Source organism: Xiphophorus couchianus, chromosome 3 (genome assembly GCF_001444195.1).
Source record: "Xiphophorus couchianus chromosome 3, X_couchianus-1.0, whole genome shotgun sequence".
Classification (NCBI taxonomy): Eukaryota; Metazoa; Chordata; class Actinopteri; order Cyprinodontiformes; family Poeciliidae; genus Xiphophorus; species Xiphophorus couchianus.
This window is the reverse complement of record NC_040230.1, coordinates 8,553,594-8,571,149: the sequence shown is the minus strand read 5'-3', so window position 1 is coordinate 8,571,149 and position 17,556 is coordinate 8,553,594. Positions and strand designations below refer to the sequence as shown.

Here is a 17,556-nt window from a genome sequence, read left to right as displayed (position 1 = left end):
AGCCCACTTTTCATAGATGGCTTGACCACCTCTAGATCAAATCGGCCTCCAGTATTTTAGGCCTTAATTTAAAGGAATATGTCTTGCCATTGTGGGGGTGTGTTGTGCTGGCTAATCTGCCCCTGGAGATATGTCTTAAAGTAGAACGTACCAACAGCGACTCATGCTACCTTTGTTGTCGTCTGAGGGCTGGAGGTCCTACTGTTCTAGACTTTCTGCCATATTTTGATATGCTCGGCATTCAAGTACCCCATGTTCTCTCAATGGTATGTTATTTTTGGCAAAGACACTGAATTCAAGATGGAGACCACTCAAGTCAGTAGAATTAAGAGAGCATGCTTTTTATTCTTGCTAAAATTCAACAATCAATGGAATAATTTGGGTTGTTAAATATTTTGCTATTGCCCTGCGACAGACTGGCGACCTGTCCAGGGCGTACCCCGCCTCCCGCCTGGAACGTAGCTGGAGATGGGCACCAGCAACCCTCCCGACCCCATTAGGGACAAGGGTGAACAGAAAATGGATGGATGGATGGAAATATTTTGCTAATAAATTTCAATCAACTAATAGGTTTATTTATTAATCTCAAGTCTGTAACAGGTGTTTGTTGTGTTGCAGAAAGTGGATGTCCTTTACAAGACGCTGTACGTAGAGGATACAAAAAGCCAGACAAATAGCAGAGTGTGCAGCTCTAGCTCTGGAATGAAAAAAAAAGTAATTAATGTGGTCTTAGACCGTATTTAGGATACTTTCTGAGTTCTAATGTGCCAGTTGGGCCCCTCTTCCATGGTGCCCACCTTCTTTTTAGCTTTGCCATCCTTTGCGGTAGAGTCAATCCTTACCAGTAAGACATTAATGGTTATGACCATTGCCCTAATCCTTTCTCACTGAGGTAGAGGGTGATATTAGATTTACCATACTGGTAGGAAGGTGCTAGAACAAAGATAATCTATTCACTTCTCTCAGTCAACTTATTCCAGTTTAGTTTTTGTCAATTTATATTTTTAGTTATCTTTTTGTCCTTTCATCATCCTGCCCCCTTTGTTTTGTTTTTCTGTCCTATTTGTATGTTAAGAGTGTTTCTTCTTCTACTCTCTTCTTCCAGTCTTCCCCTTTTTCCCCCAACCTAAACCCTGGAGAATACTGACGTCAGTGGAGGTTTTGGACCTGGAGGACATAGATAAGGCCATTCGTTTAAACCTCATCTCTACAGCCTGGACATGGAAAGAGAGTAGCAGAGCAGTACACAACATTACCAAAACCACAGTTTCACATCAACGATCACATTTTTCTGCCAAGTCTATTTTTCCTGCTTTCAGTGGAAGACAAATTATATACATAAAGGTTTTTACAACATATCAAATGAAGGTATGGGACATGATCGCATGTATCAGTCTGTTTTAATCTCTCTTTAAAAGAGATTTTCCCATTTGACCACCACAATGTTTGTTAAATCAACAAGTAAGAAATTATTTTATTTAGTCAAAATTATTTATGAAATAAAACTGTTTGTTCTGTTTAGATGGTGTTAAAGGGAGTAGATCTGTCCTTCAAATGCAACATTTTAAATTGGAGAGGAGAGTTTCACCTGCCACATCCACCAATGCTTTAACAGCATGAATCCCAGGTCAGCCATGTCTATCAACAAGCCTGAATTCAGTCTGTGTTAACTGGATGCATGATGGTTATCTCCATTAATTTCTTTCTTTCTCTGCAGGTTGTTTTTTTATTTTTATTTATTTATTTTTTTTCTGGTAGTGGTGTTTTTCTTTTTTTAACTTTTTTGGCACTTGTGGTGCAGGGACCAAGGACAGGAGTTGAACTCTGGATCTAACTCATGCATCATCATTTAAATTGATTTCACAACAGGCTTACCGGTATGTTGTCTGCTTGAAAAAATGTATGGAACAGTCAGACATGAAGCTGGATACAGAGATGTTGCCATAGAGTTGGTGAAAATCAAAAACACAGCAGTCTTGTTTTGTGGGTGAGCTTCTATTTCATCCCAAGAAGTCTATTGTCTTTCATAAATTATTGAATCTTGTCTCTGCCTCTTACAAAACATAAATAATCCCACATTGTAGCACATGGAGTCAAACATAAACATAAAGGCATTTAGTTTAGAATGAGAATTACATCTATGATGGGGGGAAAAAAACTACTTTATATATATATATAATTCAATGAGAAGGTTTGGACACACCTTCTCATTGAATTCAATGAGAAAGTGTGTCCAAACTTTTGGTCTGTACTGTATATGTATATATATATATATATATATATATATAGATATATACTTTTGGTCTGTACTGTATATACAGTATATATATATATATATATATATATATATATATATATTAGCCCAACCAAAATCAGATATGTTCTGTTAGTGAGAAAAAAAATTAAATGAAATAAACTGGTGTTCTTAAGCTGTCAGCTGTCATACAGGTAATTTATTTTATCATGTCCATCTCTTTGCAGGTACTTCTATAAGCTGTAAGCTGTTTGCCACAACAGCTGTCATTGCTATAATCTCCATGGTTGGAGATGGACTGATATCATCTGCAAACTAGTTTTCTTTTGCACTCTGAAGCTTCTGGGCTGAAGGAAATTTTATTTTCTTCTTTTTAGAGTGTATTAAGGAAACACATGATGGCAGTCTTTAAAAAGATGGTAGTGAAAGCGAGAAAAATGTATACACGAAAAATTGATTTTGGCTGCAGTTTTACCGTTTCTATTCTGCATATTTTTTCCTTATTTTTCCTGTCAGACATTGTTCTTTTTTAAAAGACTCATCGTCTACTCTTACACCCAGTTTCATGTACATCATATGTCATTGGTGCCGCACATCAACACCATGAAATATTTGTTTGGCGCCCAGTAGTATAATATTACTAAATTTGTGCAGCAGATTATTGTATGAATGCCTTACTTTATTTTCAGTCTTTACATTATAACTGAGCTTAATGGTACTCTGTCAGATGGAGTGAAAAATTTATGGTTTATTACGCCACAAAGCTTCAGTGCAGAGTGCAAACATTCAACTAATGCCTGCAGTAATGGGTATAAAAAAACATAAGATCCTGCAGGGAGAGAAAATATACATCCATAACTTGCTGAGAGGAATCTTACTGCATAAAATGGGAAAATAATATAAATCTTTAATGAAGTAGTGACAGGAATAACCCTCTTCCAATTGAAATGAGGATAAGCATGTGTTATACACAGATAATCGCAACTGTAAAAGAAAATGCATTCATACTGTACATTTGTACATTCTGTATAAATGTTTTTTACATCTTATAGCATATTGCAATTAACAGAAAATTTAATTTTTACTTGGCCAAGCATTTCAGATATTTCTTTGACTGGACTTCAGTAGGTTAAACAGAGGAGGTGTTTCTTTAGATCTTAAAACATCTTGATGAGCTTTGGACTTTGGGGCATTGAGTATTTTTTATTATTATTATTTTAATATCTGTAAAGATAATTTAAGTCATATATATAAATATAGTACACTATTTAGGGCAAATAAAGTTTTAGCGTCATCTTGGTTCACATCATACAATTTAGAATTTCTTTTGAGCTAAACAAAGGGCTTTAATTTATTTCAACCCAAATCGTAATATCATGTAGTCATGCAGTACCTATTCACAAAAGTAAAATGCAAATTGACTGACTGTGAAGAACAGACTGTTATTCTTATAAACGGTGAAATATAAGAAAATAATTGTTTTTCTAAAACCCAATTTTACCAGTTAAATAATATAGTTTAATTTGACTCAATCTGTGTAACATTTTAATATTCAGTTGCACAAGGTACTGTTATAGCAGAAGAGAAAAAAGTTTAAAGCTGATTACTAAATTTGTTTTTTGGAATATTTGAGTTTATATAAATGATATGGCCTTCAGCACCAATCATTGAACCTCATGTGGCCCTGGAGGGAAATAAATAAAACTTGTCCATCCCCATGTTTTATAAACATTGAAAATTTGTTTTAAGGCATACATGAGACTATGCTATTAGCTGAGCATAATATTCACAAAAAATATTAAAATTATGAATAATCTTTACTTAAAAAAATGAAAATGTTGCCTTTGAGCTCTTGTCAGCATTACATAACACTAAGTCTTGAAAACAGTGCAGTAATTGTGTTGTGTCTTTGTGATTATCACAGGGAACAAATTCCACTGCAGTAAACCTGACTTTAATATCACTGAATGTTCTGAAGATGTAAATAATTTTATCAAGTCAACCACAAGTTGCATGAATAAATGAATTTTAAAATTAATCATTAAAGGTAAGATAAGTATAGATAATCAAGTCCTGCTGCAAAAACGTGTCTTGTGTTCTGACTGTATTGATTTTCCATGTATGTGCTTCAGCAGCAGTAATACTTGTAGCTAAGACATGAAAGGAGGAGCAACAGCTAGTGCCAAACAACATGTACTTTTTATGACAATGTAGGTCATTGTTGTTACGTTTCCAACTAACAACTGTTAAAAGGGTAAATCAATAGGTAATTTTGGGGTCAGACAAGAGTGGTTGAATCAATATCTTGAATCAAGCAACCCACTGAAAAGCTCTTGGGAAGCTTGGTAAAAGGATTACCCTCTGCTACCCTTAAGTTTTCACTCCATAATTGTCTTTGAGCTGTGATGAACATCACAGACATGACCAAGTCCTCAACCCACACTCCTGCCAGATAGAAAATCAATATATATGTCCAAGATAACCTCTTAGCATATAGATACGTGACATCATCATTGTTGAATTGGGACCAAAACAAATTCAAAATGTTTAATGTTCCAGAAAGGATTTGAAAATGTATCAAGGTTAACAGTGTCATCAATGTTAGAGGACCAGTTGTTTGGATTTGATAGGACAATCAGTAGGCTAATCAAAGGCTTCCTTTTAGTTTGGTGATCTATGTTGGGGATTTGTTCCAAGCAGAAATAGTTCCATTGGAGTGAGATGTAATGCGCGCACAGTAATATTCACTTTACTGTTTCATAGAAGGCTATGAATGGTGACGATGAATAATTTAAGTCCTAATGTGAACATTATCCTTCAGACAATTGTGTCTATTGGAGAAAGGGCAGTCACCAAAGGTAGAGTGGAAGATGACATTCTTAATGCCCCTTTTTATGTCTGTCCTTTCTCACAAATGTGCTTGGTTCAAACTCATGGGCATAGAAAGAAGAATCTTTTATATAGTACATACAATATTGCACATGCATGGCCTAGAGAATTCACTGAGCAATTGTTCAGGACTTCTAGGAAGGGTATCTACAAAGTAGATTCATCTTGTTAACTGACAAATAGAGTAATACCTTGAAACACTCTGGATCAAACAAAGCAGGGGCATTATTGTAACTAATCCTCTTTGGCACACTGAACTTTGTTATTTTTGCAAAGGATTTATTTTCTTTTGTGATTTTTGTTGCCCTGATTTCTAAGTTGTGGATCTTTCTTAAAGAAAAAAAGAAAAGCCACAGAGGAAATTCATCGTGTAGATTGAAGGAGAGCCACTTGAAATGGGGTTGAGTGACCCAGGATGGCAGTACACAGGCAGCTTCAAATGAAGGAAATGAAAAGAAAGAGAGAAGCTTATTGGATGTATTGAATCATTTTACGTTGCAGCCAGCCAAGGGGATTGAATGGGATGCGTGATCGGATTCAGAGTCAAGTTGAAATGTGTTTTCGCAAATAAACTTAACCACTGATATCTTAAAACATATACAGACCGAGACATATGCCGTTCAAATGGGGTTCTCTAAAAAAACCTAACAGTAATAGCTCCAAGAAAAGTAAACCTTATTTTTACTTTTCCTGTGGAACTGGAAACTTTATGATACTCTTATTTCCATTATGTATTATTATCCATTATCAATTAGCTTTAAAAACAATATTCAACAGCATTGCATAAAATATCATGAGAGACCCAGTGATGATCTACAACCAGAAACAAAAACTTCAAATGTAAACTCAAACTAATACATAGACCATTAAGTACAGAAAGTAAAATTAATGGAAATTCCTAGAAAATATGATAGTAGCTATAATATCAGAACATTTTAGAAGCTTATCTTATATTGGAGCAACACATTATTACTTTCCTTCTAAAAAAAGAAAGAAAAACTGGTTCGGCCAAAACATCCTGCCTCTGTCAACAAGTAACAAAGACTGAAGCAAGATGAATATCACTGGCCTGTGAGAAGGTGTAACACTTGCGCTACAATAGTGTAATTCCAATACCATTACCCTAGGTTACTTGCATAACAGTTTACACAAGGTCATGTGCTCTAAAAGGCACTTCACTCCAGTAGGAAGGACATGGCTTGAACATAAGACATTGAAAATGAGCTAGTCTTTCTGTCACCGTTCTGTAATTATAGCATTTTAATTATAGTTTTTTTTTTCTGTTTTTTGAATTCATGCAGAACAGAAGCCATTCACTTTAAGATTAATGTACAACATGTTACACTACCTGCAGGGAACTGTTACAGTGGATAAAACATACAGAAGCCTCATTTCATTGCCACCCACCATCTTTGTCCATCTTTGTATAAGATTTAAAAATAATTAAGCACATCTTCATGATTTCTGAAAAATCTGCAGATAAAGAGCAACTAAATTACCCTACTGTTTTTTTTTTTTTGTGAGAGACCACGGCAGCTGTTACCTCACAGTCTAATAGCAGCTTTTGGAGCCAACATCATGATCATTTCACCTCCCCAATCAATGCTGACAGACTGAAACTGAACTTATCTTGCTGCTTTATATTTTAACTTGTTCAACCTACAACTAGAAAAAAAATTGACCTTTACTGTGATGGAGCTTTTCCTGTGTTTGATCATGAACACAGAATGGAAGCAGATACTGTAAGGATTTCTTCTTAAAGGGGTGCCATTATGTATTTTCCATGAACATAGTGCCATTTTATAGCACTATAAAGTAACCAAACTACCTTCATTTGTTATAAAAATGCTGTATATATCAAACATAACTTAAAACACATTTGACTTCTCAATTTGAAGTCTTGAAATTGGCCTCTGATTTTAAAAGAACCTTTTGCCTTGATGAAAAATCTATTTGTTTAAGCTTTGGATTCTTAAAAGTAATTTCTCAGTATGTATCTATGTTTGTCTTTATTCAGCTAAATAATGAATGAATTAATTAATTCCTAATTTTTGACTAATTCTTAAAAGATCTTTCAAGGTCCTAGTCCTAGCTGGTCTCCTTTGATCCAAGCATTGCTCACTAGAACATTGAAGAATGTAGAAATATGTAAACAAACATTTTTTTGTTGGTTTTGGAACAATAACACTGGAAAAATCTTAGGTTGATAGGTTAAAACTGCAGTGTGTAACTTTTATAATAAAAAAAGTACATATTTGTTACAACTGTCACTATGTTGTGACATTATGGTATGAGACAGATAATCTGTGAAAAAAAAATCCAGCTTCTCTGTATTCTCCCAGTTCTAACTAGAAACAACCAATCAGAGCCAGGAGGACGTTCTTATCGCTGTCAATCAACACATGTACTTGTAGCTCATCTCCACCTCTAACATGTTGAAGCTTTTTTCCTTCACGTGTTTAACACTGATTCCCTATTTCAGGCCATTTTCTGATATACCTTGATATCTGGATTGTTTTCTGCTAATTATTTTGTATGTAAGGATTTCTTGGTATTTCACTATGAAAAATGTTGACGTGTTAAATATTTATTTTTTTCTCCACAGTATGCGTTCGTTTTTTCCCCATAGCTTTTAATGAGGCGCTGAAAATTTTGACAAGGGTTTAACCTTCTTAATATATACAGTGCAAATATGTACATCTCAAGTGCAACCACTTCTCTGTCATACCTAAAAATACCCAACCTGCTCCTCAAGAGTTAGAGGACCTGCACAGATGGTGGTATGCTGTGTAAGCCACACAAGACAATTAGTATGTGAATTGATGATGATGTGGGCTCAGCACTAATTGGAGGCTGGGAAACGAATGTGATTTCTCCCTCTGTCTCAGTGGGCAGCAACATCAGGTAGCACTGTTATAAGTCTATTTCCATAACCAGCCCTGGCAGCATGTAATGGGCTGATCATATGCAACGTGCAGCCAGTCTGCACCTTCGCCACCAGCACTAATCACACAAACAGATTGCATTAACGTTGCCTTGTGAACTTGTTTTGAAATAATTGAAGTGCATCACTATCTCAATTTGCCAACTCTTGAGCAAAATAAGTCAGGTCTAGATTGGAATACAATCTTTTTTAAGGAATGAATGTGGTGAGGTGGAACTGAAATTGGTCCCCAGATTTAATCAAATACTTCATATTTGATCAGTATGATTTTTAAGCTTGGTTAAAATAAACAGGCAAATTCTTAATGGAGCACTGTTTTGACTGAATATTTGACATCCTCATTTTATTCTCTGCTTTTTGTGTAATATTTATAACCCAGTATTTTACACGATTATGTCGTATATGGCAATATATGAAGTTTTTTCTTAATATATAAAGATATGGTAAATAAGATGTAACCAGAGAAGAGAGCAGTCTTGTTAAAACTCCTTTTACTTTTTGTAGTTGTACTGTCAAATCTATACTATACATCTATACTGCAGTCTCAGAAGGATCGTGTCTGAATAGATTAACTTCAGTGCTACTTAGATTACAATTTCATTTTCATACCCAAGAAGACATTAAAAAATGTAAATGATCAGGCTTTTTTTGTTTTTTCAAAATACAAATACTTCTATATTTTCAGAAATTGTATTGGTAAAAAACAAATATCTCCACAATACATAATTTACCCAAAATCTAATGACATAGTTCAACTGTAGGTCAGTCTTGCAAGTTTTATTTAAAGTGCTATTGAGACGGAAAACATGTCGCAAAGGTCAACAGGCCGAGAATCAAATCTGCGACGGCCGCATCGAGGACTAAGACCTCCTTAGTTGTGTTTAACCTCTCCGCCACCACAGCACCCCCAACGATGTATTCTTTAAGTGTCACTAAGCACACAACAAAAACTGAAAAGAAATGTAATGTTGCTAGAAAGAGATTTATTGTGTTTTCTTGTGGTAATGAGATATTTAGCACAGCAAAACAATATGAAGAGTACATAACATTTGTTCTCAGTTTTTACACACAAAGCAAAAACAGCATTTTCCAGTTTGCAAAATAGCAACACAGAAAAAAAAGTTATAAAAACAATATAATATAAACTATAAGCCTCTTGGATAATATAATATGATATAATATAATATTCATTTACATATGCATAGCTGATTGTTGCCTAAATGCGTGTTTTACTTCTGAAATAGTGCCTACTTCTGTTTCTTCATTTAGATTTACCTCCTCAGCTCCACTTCAAAAGAAAAACTCAAGCCAACACCTGCTACATTTACACACTAATTTTTATTAGAAATTAGGATTTCACTAATGGAAATCTTTGTCCAGGGTTTGCTTAAATGACGGAACATATTGCAACTTTAACAAAACAACTGGTAATTTTGAACTTATAAAATAATAATTCAGCTTCATTTGTTGAACCTCTGACTGTGCCTTCTGCTAACAGTGAAACCTCATAGGAGGTTTGACCTGGGGGAAACCTTTCTTTTGATGGAGCACGCAGGCATTTTCTTTAGAGCTCGCAGTCCCCTCCAGGAAATCAGCAGCAAGGAGAGGTAAATCAATGGCCACGCAGTGTGGGCAAATGACAACCCGTTTAGTTTGGCGGCCTACTTCGTTTCACAACATGTGGCCTGGCCTTCTAAACCAATGGCAGGAACTTGAAGAGAAAATATTCCCCTGCACTAAATCAGATTTGGCAGCAGGTGGTCTGTTGAGTTGTGAGTGAGCTGCCTCTTCACCTGCCAAGAACTGTGCTAGAAGAAAACAGTCTATTTTTCTCTACCCGGGTGACTGTCCCGCAGCTCCCAAGGGTTTAATATATCAGTGGTATCTCGCTGATATTTATGTGTGATCATTCTTTACAGTACTGTGAACTTTGCAAAAAGCTGGTTGTATTTAAGCAGTACTGAAATGGGACATAATAATAGGTGAGTTTAGTATCACACCAAATCAAAATGCATAAGACTGCCAACAATTTATTGAATAATTCCTTAAAGTTCAGTCTTAAAGCTGCAGTATGTAACTTATAAAAATATGTTTTTTGTAATATTTTTTTCTATACTTTTTATATGTTTTAACATATTTGTCAAAAGAGGATTATTATGCTCTGACAGAATAAAATATAAGACAGATAATACAGATACAGAGATGTTGACTAACGTGTCGCATAAATAGGACAACACTGTGTCTAAAAGTCTGCAATATAGACATTAACGAACGATCTGAGTCTTCTGAACTTCTCTTTACTAAGAAGATAGTAAAGAGAGCATGGCCGGCCCAAGGCATAAGCAAACTAAGCAACTGCTTAGGGCCCCAGGACCACTAAGGGGCCCCCTCAGTGGAGCTGATTTTTCATTTTAGTAATAATTTCTGTCATTATAATATAAAAACACACCATTTCACCATAAAGTGATTTGTTTTCACAATATATTTGACAATGTATGTAGAAATTATTATTTTATTGATAAAAAGAAAAAAAAAAAAAAATGCTCTTGGGTGCCCCTGGTGGTCGCGGTAGGTACAGCACGCTGCCGTGCAATGTGCAGAGAGCATCCAAATGTCCAAAGCTCCGGTCAGAAAATAAGTAAACAAAACAATGCCTCAAAAAAGGACTTATCTTTCAGGGAGGGAGGAAAGAGGAAGAATAGAAAAAAGCCAAGATAAAGTTTGTTTTCATGTGCCTTGGTAATGTAATGTAAAAGATTTGTAAAGCTGCTAATAGAAAATTAGCTTGAAAGGTCCAGTTCAACAACCAAACATTTATGCTAGGGTCTTTGTGTTTGTGTGAAACTGAGTTTAAACTTTAAATGAGTTGATTCTCATGGTTGGCTCTGTATATTTCTGAGGTATTTTTGGCTTCAAAACGCCGTGTTTGATAACAATAATTAAAACTTCTCAATGTTTGACATTGTCTTGCAAAATGTTTTTTTGTCAGGCTACATAGCTGCTACATCGATGAGCTACTCTATGCTGTATTTGGGGATATGTTGTTTGCTGCTGAGCATAATCATCCCATGGCTTAAACAAACATTATTTTTACATCAACTTCTAAGTAATGTGAAACTTCTGTTAAAATCATTTGAATGCATAGAATCAGTCCAGTACCAATCCACATTCTCAGGGGAGAAAGACTCACCTGGTGTAAATTAAGTTTTAGCTATTTGAGTAACACTTAAGAGAAATTTAATCAAACAGTGTTGGCTGCACCGATTGCAGTTTTCTGGCCGATCCCTGGTTACCGATCTTTAAAGAGCCTGACCTGCCAATTTTGATTTTGGTTGATATAATTTTTTTTTTGTCTGGAATGTTGCTAAATATAGCAAGAAAGTCGCTGAGTTGGCAACAGTGGGGTGAATATTGTTAACTGTAAACATCCAGACCTGATTGGTGGGTCGGCCTGTCTGTCAAACCTCTCACTGTAGAGCACAAGGGGACAAAGACTGAGTTATAAACCTTTGCTGACGAAGATAAGATTAGGGGCTTCACGTGTAAGTATTGGCCCGTCACGATCCCCAAAAATTAAGGAAATTGGCGCCCAGAAATCAATTGGTAGATAAATCAGTTGGCCAATAAATGTATCCTATTATGTATATGTATATAATGTAAACAGCATTGCTAGAGATGCTATAAGTTTATTGCGGGTGTGTGAATAACCTAATGATCGGACTGCTGATTGCAGGGAGGCCACATTTTTACCAGAACTAGAGGGCCCCAAAACCAAATTTCTAAGTGCTTTTAACAAAGCAGAACAAAGAGTTTGTTCTGCTTTTAATATTGATTAAATTTATTTCAGCTTTAAGTATTTAATATCTAGGTGTTTTTATGGGAATGGGAATCTTTCAGATCAATTTGATTAGCAATTTTGATCATATTTCACATTTTATTGTGTCATGTAGCGTGGGGCGCTGGTCTTGGTCTTGACTCGGTCTCGACTTCCCTCGGTCTTGGTCTTGACTTGGTCTCGGACCCTAAAAGTCTTGGTCTTGTCTAGGTTTCGATACACTCTGGTCTTGGTCTTGTTTCGGTCTCGGGTTAGGTGGTCTTGACTACAACACTGGCATAGCTAGTGATGACAGTGGATGAATGGTTTTCCTTCAGCAGAAAGTTGTTTTTGTCAAAATTAGCACATGAAGGATCAAACAGGAGGTTAATTAGCAATGCTAAGACCCTCACACGGGCTCTGATTGGTTGTTTTTGATCTGGAGTGGTGCAGTTCTGCAGACAGCAATAGTAGCACTGCGAGGACGTTGAGGAACTTGACTCTTTTTCACAGATTATCTGTCTCATAATATGCTGTCATGACATGGTGACAGTTTTACTAAATAAAATGGGAAAAAAACATATTTTTGTAAAAGATACACACCTTCAAGTGGGTAAATATGATTTAACAGTATTTCACTCAGAACATTTATTCTTATTAAAAATAAACCTTTTGTTCCATGAGAGGAATAAGTATCTACAGGACAAAACAGTGATGTTCATAAAGCCATCTCATTTTAGCTACAAAACTATAAAATTTTGTGAAAATGTAAAAAGAAAATACTCATATGTTTGAGCCCACAACAATTTATCTAAAGCAAGAAAGTCACTCTGGGAAGGGGAAGAATATGGAACTGAATGTCAGATGAATTATGCATCTGAGGGGTAAAACTCGATTATACTCTTATTTATCTGATTGAATGGTGCTATGGCAGTGAGGTTCAATTTCCACTCCTTTACTTACACTTCATAGCTTCTTACTCTGATGCTCTCTAATCTTTGCATTAATAATAAGCCAGAGTGTCAGTTCTAACCTCTCCCTTCTCTCAACAGGAAGAGGGTTGTTTACTTTAGTGGGCTTTAAGATTACTGATGAGAAACTTTAGATGTGCATTTCTTTTGTTTCTCCTAGAATTAAAGCTTCCCTAAGTCTAATGTCATATGCATTTGTACTACCTGTATTTGGTATAGAGATAATGAAATATTTGTTTATACACAAAGCAATATAATCTGTTTTTCAGGAAATCAAAGGAAAGACATTGCGATAATAAAAGCATTAAGACTTGAATTGCATTGCATAAATAGACACAATTGTAAAATGCATATTTAATCCTCATTCCCACTCTTTAATCCATAATCGGTGATAAGCAGTGCCTGAGTTTATTGATGATGTGGTTATTTTGTAGGTTAGCTCTATATTTACAGTAGGTAGATCAAATAACAACTTTCTCTAATAGGAATTATGAGAAGGACATACTACAAGTGAAAGTACCAATAAGTCATGTTAAAATAGAGAGGAAGCAAACTAATGTTAGTTCCTCAGCAAATACCTGCTCATGAAATTATCCTCTGCAGAGCAAGATGCGCTTTTACCAAGGACAAGTTGGAGAACATATCAGTTCCGTGAAATTAGGTAATATGGATCATTTTTGTCTTGAACTTTTGAAATGTTATATATTAACCATATGGTTAGGTATGTTTTAGATATACAAATTGTTTAAACACTGAATCAGAATCAAGTTAAATGCAAGCATTATTATTTGACTTTTAGAGAGTCATTAATTCAATAAGAAATTTTAGTTAATTGTTTGGTTTAATAGAAAAAAAATATCGATAGAGTAACTTCTTTTGGCTGGGCTTAATTTTAATATTTTGATGTCAATGTGAGATCTTCAATACGTTGAAGATGAAAATGAAGGAATCTCTGAGGCCTCAAATTATGTGACTTTGACACTGTGCTGCTCTCCCTCGACTCCGTAGATATTAGCTGCTTTATTTGTTTGAAAGTGAGGATGTCAAGTAGCAGCCTGTTATTTTGACATCCTGCACAGAGAGTGAATGTGCCACACTTATTAGAGTGTGGAGCCATTGTCAAATTGCCTTTAAGTGCCTATAGATGCCTGAACCATTGCTCCCCAACCTTCCTCGGATTATTCAATCTCACAGTCCCATTGCTGACTCGAGATAAGATGGAGAATCCATGCAGTGCTGGCTTATCTGAACTTAGCACACACTCTCAGGTGTATAAGATTTCATTACAAATTCCTTCCCTGCACACCAGGTATGACCCAATTAATGTGAGAATTTACTGCCTTTGCCTTTCACTCCCTGCCACATCAATAAAAGTGAAGGATTTAAAATACAACCAATGACGAGACCTTTCACACAAATATTAGGATGGTGGTTTTATTTTTAAAAATATAATGTCAATCAAACTTTAGGGCACCTCATCTAAAAGTTATAAGGTTTGTTAGTTATATAGATATGCATTTCAAGCCAAATCTAAATAATAATAATCTAAAACTATCCACCAATTATTTTTTGTATTATTTTCCTCCTTAGAACCCCAGAATTGAAAATAAAACAACCCAGTTTCAACTTAGCACTGAACTGATGCATTTTCCTCTTTCATTCATAAAATACTACTGTCACCATTTCAATCTGGAGAGACTCACACAGAGAAAAAGCATCAGTTGGTTGCGGTGGAGGCGTGGTAATTGATTGATGCTGATAACCTGAGGAGAGTCTCAAAGCTTGAACTTATGCCTTGGCTTTCATAACAAACTTAACTTAACTTAACTTAACTTAAAACACATGAAAAAATGAACCGAGTCATTTTTAAGTGATAGTACGAAAGAAGGCAATGGGAATTATGTATGTCACTCTCCTGATGGCTAAAAATAATATGTTTTTTTCCCCCAACTTTGACCAAATTTTTTGTGTAAGAACTATGAGGAGCATAAAGCCAGTATTGATTTAAACATGCTGAAAACCGAGTATTTGAAACTTTCCGCAAAAATGTTTCCAACTTCTTTGCAAAGAAAGTAGCTGATGGATGCTGTCGAGAGATTTAAAACAACAGGAGAGTTACAATAAGGGAGCTAAAAAAATATTTGAAACAAAAATTAAGCTTTTAAACTTTTTTTAAAATTAATTTTCTTCTTTCATATTCATTGTTTTCTTGAGTTTGGTTTGCCTTTAACCCTATGGTTCTCTTATAAGTCATAGTAGTAAAAATGAAGCCTAGGCGCAAATTCAAACTGGAAGACTCTTTAGTCTCACCCACATCATCCAATCGGTGCGTCCCGCTCATTGCCGCCGACCTATCAACGCTGGACCAAGCCACGTCACGGCCAATCACCGACCAAACCCCAGTTGATAAGGACCTCCATCCATGGCATCTTCCACTTTCCAGCTGCGCTCAACCCTCCTCCACCCCTTCTCCACCTCCACTCTCCCGGCTCTCCAGGCACACATCATTCACTGACCTCCACCACCAGTGTCGGGCCCCGGGGATGACATTCCTAACCTACATCAGGAATGCTCATCCGAGCTTATTGCAATTCACAGCTCGATGTCCTCAGCCGGGGCCCGATCGCCAAAGAACTTTAATATATGTATGTCAATAAACCCTTTTAATTGCTGTCTTTCTCCGTCTGAGTCTCTCCAGATTGAACTGCCTTTAGCAACTTTAAATACAATTTATATTAATGAATTGCGATGGACTGGTGACCTGTCCAGGGTGCACCCTGCCTCTCGCCCATTGAGAGGCGGGGTGGAGGCGTGTAAGATAATGGATAGATGGACGGGTGGATGGATGTATTTTATACTGTATTTGTACTCCAACTTGACTATGAGGGGATTTAGCCTATGGTGGCAGTGCGCAGACTATGCATCATTCATTAGCAGTCTGGTTGTAGAAGCAGCGGCTCTGACTGCAGCTGGGAGAGACTGGGCACATTATTTAACAGTCAACCAGTGGATCACCCTGGAGAAATTGACGATGAGCCAGTGTAAGAGAAGTTTTTATTTTTAATTGAGAGCAAAGCATGTGCCAGCAGGAAGAGATCAGTAAGTTGGTATGTTTGTCTGAAGTTAGGGAACTCCATGTAACACACATTAGAAGCAGCTCTCAGAAATAATGGTTATACAACTGAATATTAGTTCAGCCATTCACAGGAATGCTTCGTCCTCATTATTCATGACAGGTAAAGAAGTTGCTATAATCATTTCCCCCTCAGATAAAAAAGTATAAAATATTGCTGTTGCCAACTGTAAACTGAAGCAGACAAAGGTGCAGCAGTCCCAAACGTTTTTGGCGAGAATAGACTTGAGCTGATGCATCACTGGCCCCTATTGGTAACATTTACACATTTTTTCTTGAGCGCCAAAAGTGTTTCTCATTACCTCCACCTAGTAGTAGCAGCAATACATCGTAGTCAAGATAATAAAGATGCAAACAAAAACAAATAGTTTTTTCAAAATCACAAGATGACATGAGTATTCAAAGCGCTGATCAAATTATTGTTCACTCACAACTTAAAATTTAACCTTCTTTCTTTTTTTTATATTTAGAGTAACAAGATCTGGATCCCATGCCATTTTGCAAGTGACTGTGTGGTCAGACACATCTTATCCATGCTTAAATGGATAATATCATTCCAGCATCTTACAAAATTTTGTGAACTATGTATGGTTAAGTTCTAAAAGGTAAAAACTGAATTTAAGAATGATTTTATTATTTATTTCTTTACTTGCTTTAAATAATTACCCTTGTTTGTGATATTTTTCTGCAAGCCCAGGTGCATCTTTTTGTATATGAATGCTGCATCTGTGAATGAAAGCTAGCCTGAATGCACCTGGTTACAATCAATGCCAGGCAGGAAAAAAAGTGCACAAAAGAATTCAGACAGCCAAAGGAAATGAACCAAATTCAATTTCAGCCCTAGCGGCTCAAGCTGTCTTCCACATAAAGCCAGGACTTATTATAAAATGGGCACCAGTGTCATTGTTATTCAGACCTGATGAGCCGCCCTCTGTTTAATGGAACTTGTAAATTTAGATCACCCAACAACAGTTTCCGCATTATGAAGCTGCTTTGCTCCAGTATTTTGATCACTTGCTATTTGAGACTAGACTGTAGCAGAAATTGAGTATTCAGCTTTCGTGTCGCGTGTGTGCAGATGGCGGTTATTGATTCATTTAGATGGGATTTATTGCTTATTTCAGAGAGCCCTATGTGTTACCTGTATGCTAAGAAGTCTGAAAAAAAAACATTAAGTGACGAGTCACTTGACTGCCATAGATTCCGGAAATTGGTTTGCTGTGGTGCAACAAAAGGCTCGTCTGTGGCACGTAATTGCTTTAGACCTACAACTTCCACCTCAGACACACACAATGAAGCGAAACACAAAACGGTGTGCAGCTGAGACTCAAGGCCTGTACAAGTATGTTTGATGAATTGAAAGGTGGTTTACTTCAGAGCTTCTCTCATAAAGCAATGAGTGTGTGAACGGCATTTTGATAGACGGAGAATCATGCAGCAGAATGATAAAAAGTTTCATGACAACAAAGCTGCTCATGAATCTTTGAGAATCCCGAAACCAGTGATTTCAATCAAGTACCATTCAAATAATGGAATTTTCAGTGGCTAAAA

The 17,556-nt window shown here is 36.2% G+C and overlaps 1 long non-coding RNA gene across 1 annotated transcript; it reads left to right on the top strand.

Annotated features, from left to right (window-relative positions):
- Window positions 1–1,513: 1,513 nt before the first annotated feature.
- On the top strand, window positions 1,514–4,697 carry LOC114142159 (uncharacterized). Its single transcript, XR_003594968.1, has 3 exons — window positions 1,514–1,627; window positions 1,802–1,877; window positions 2,482–4,697. It is a non-coding gene; the product is annotated as an uncharacterized LOC114142159 (long non-coding RNA).
- Window positions 4,698–17,556: the final 12,859 nt, after the last annotated feature.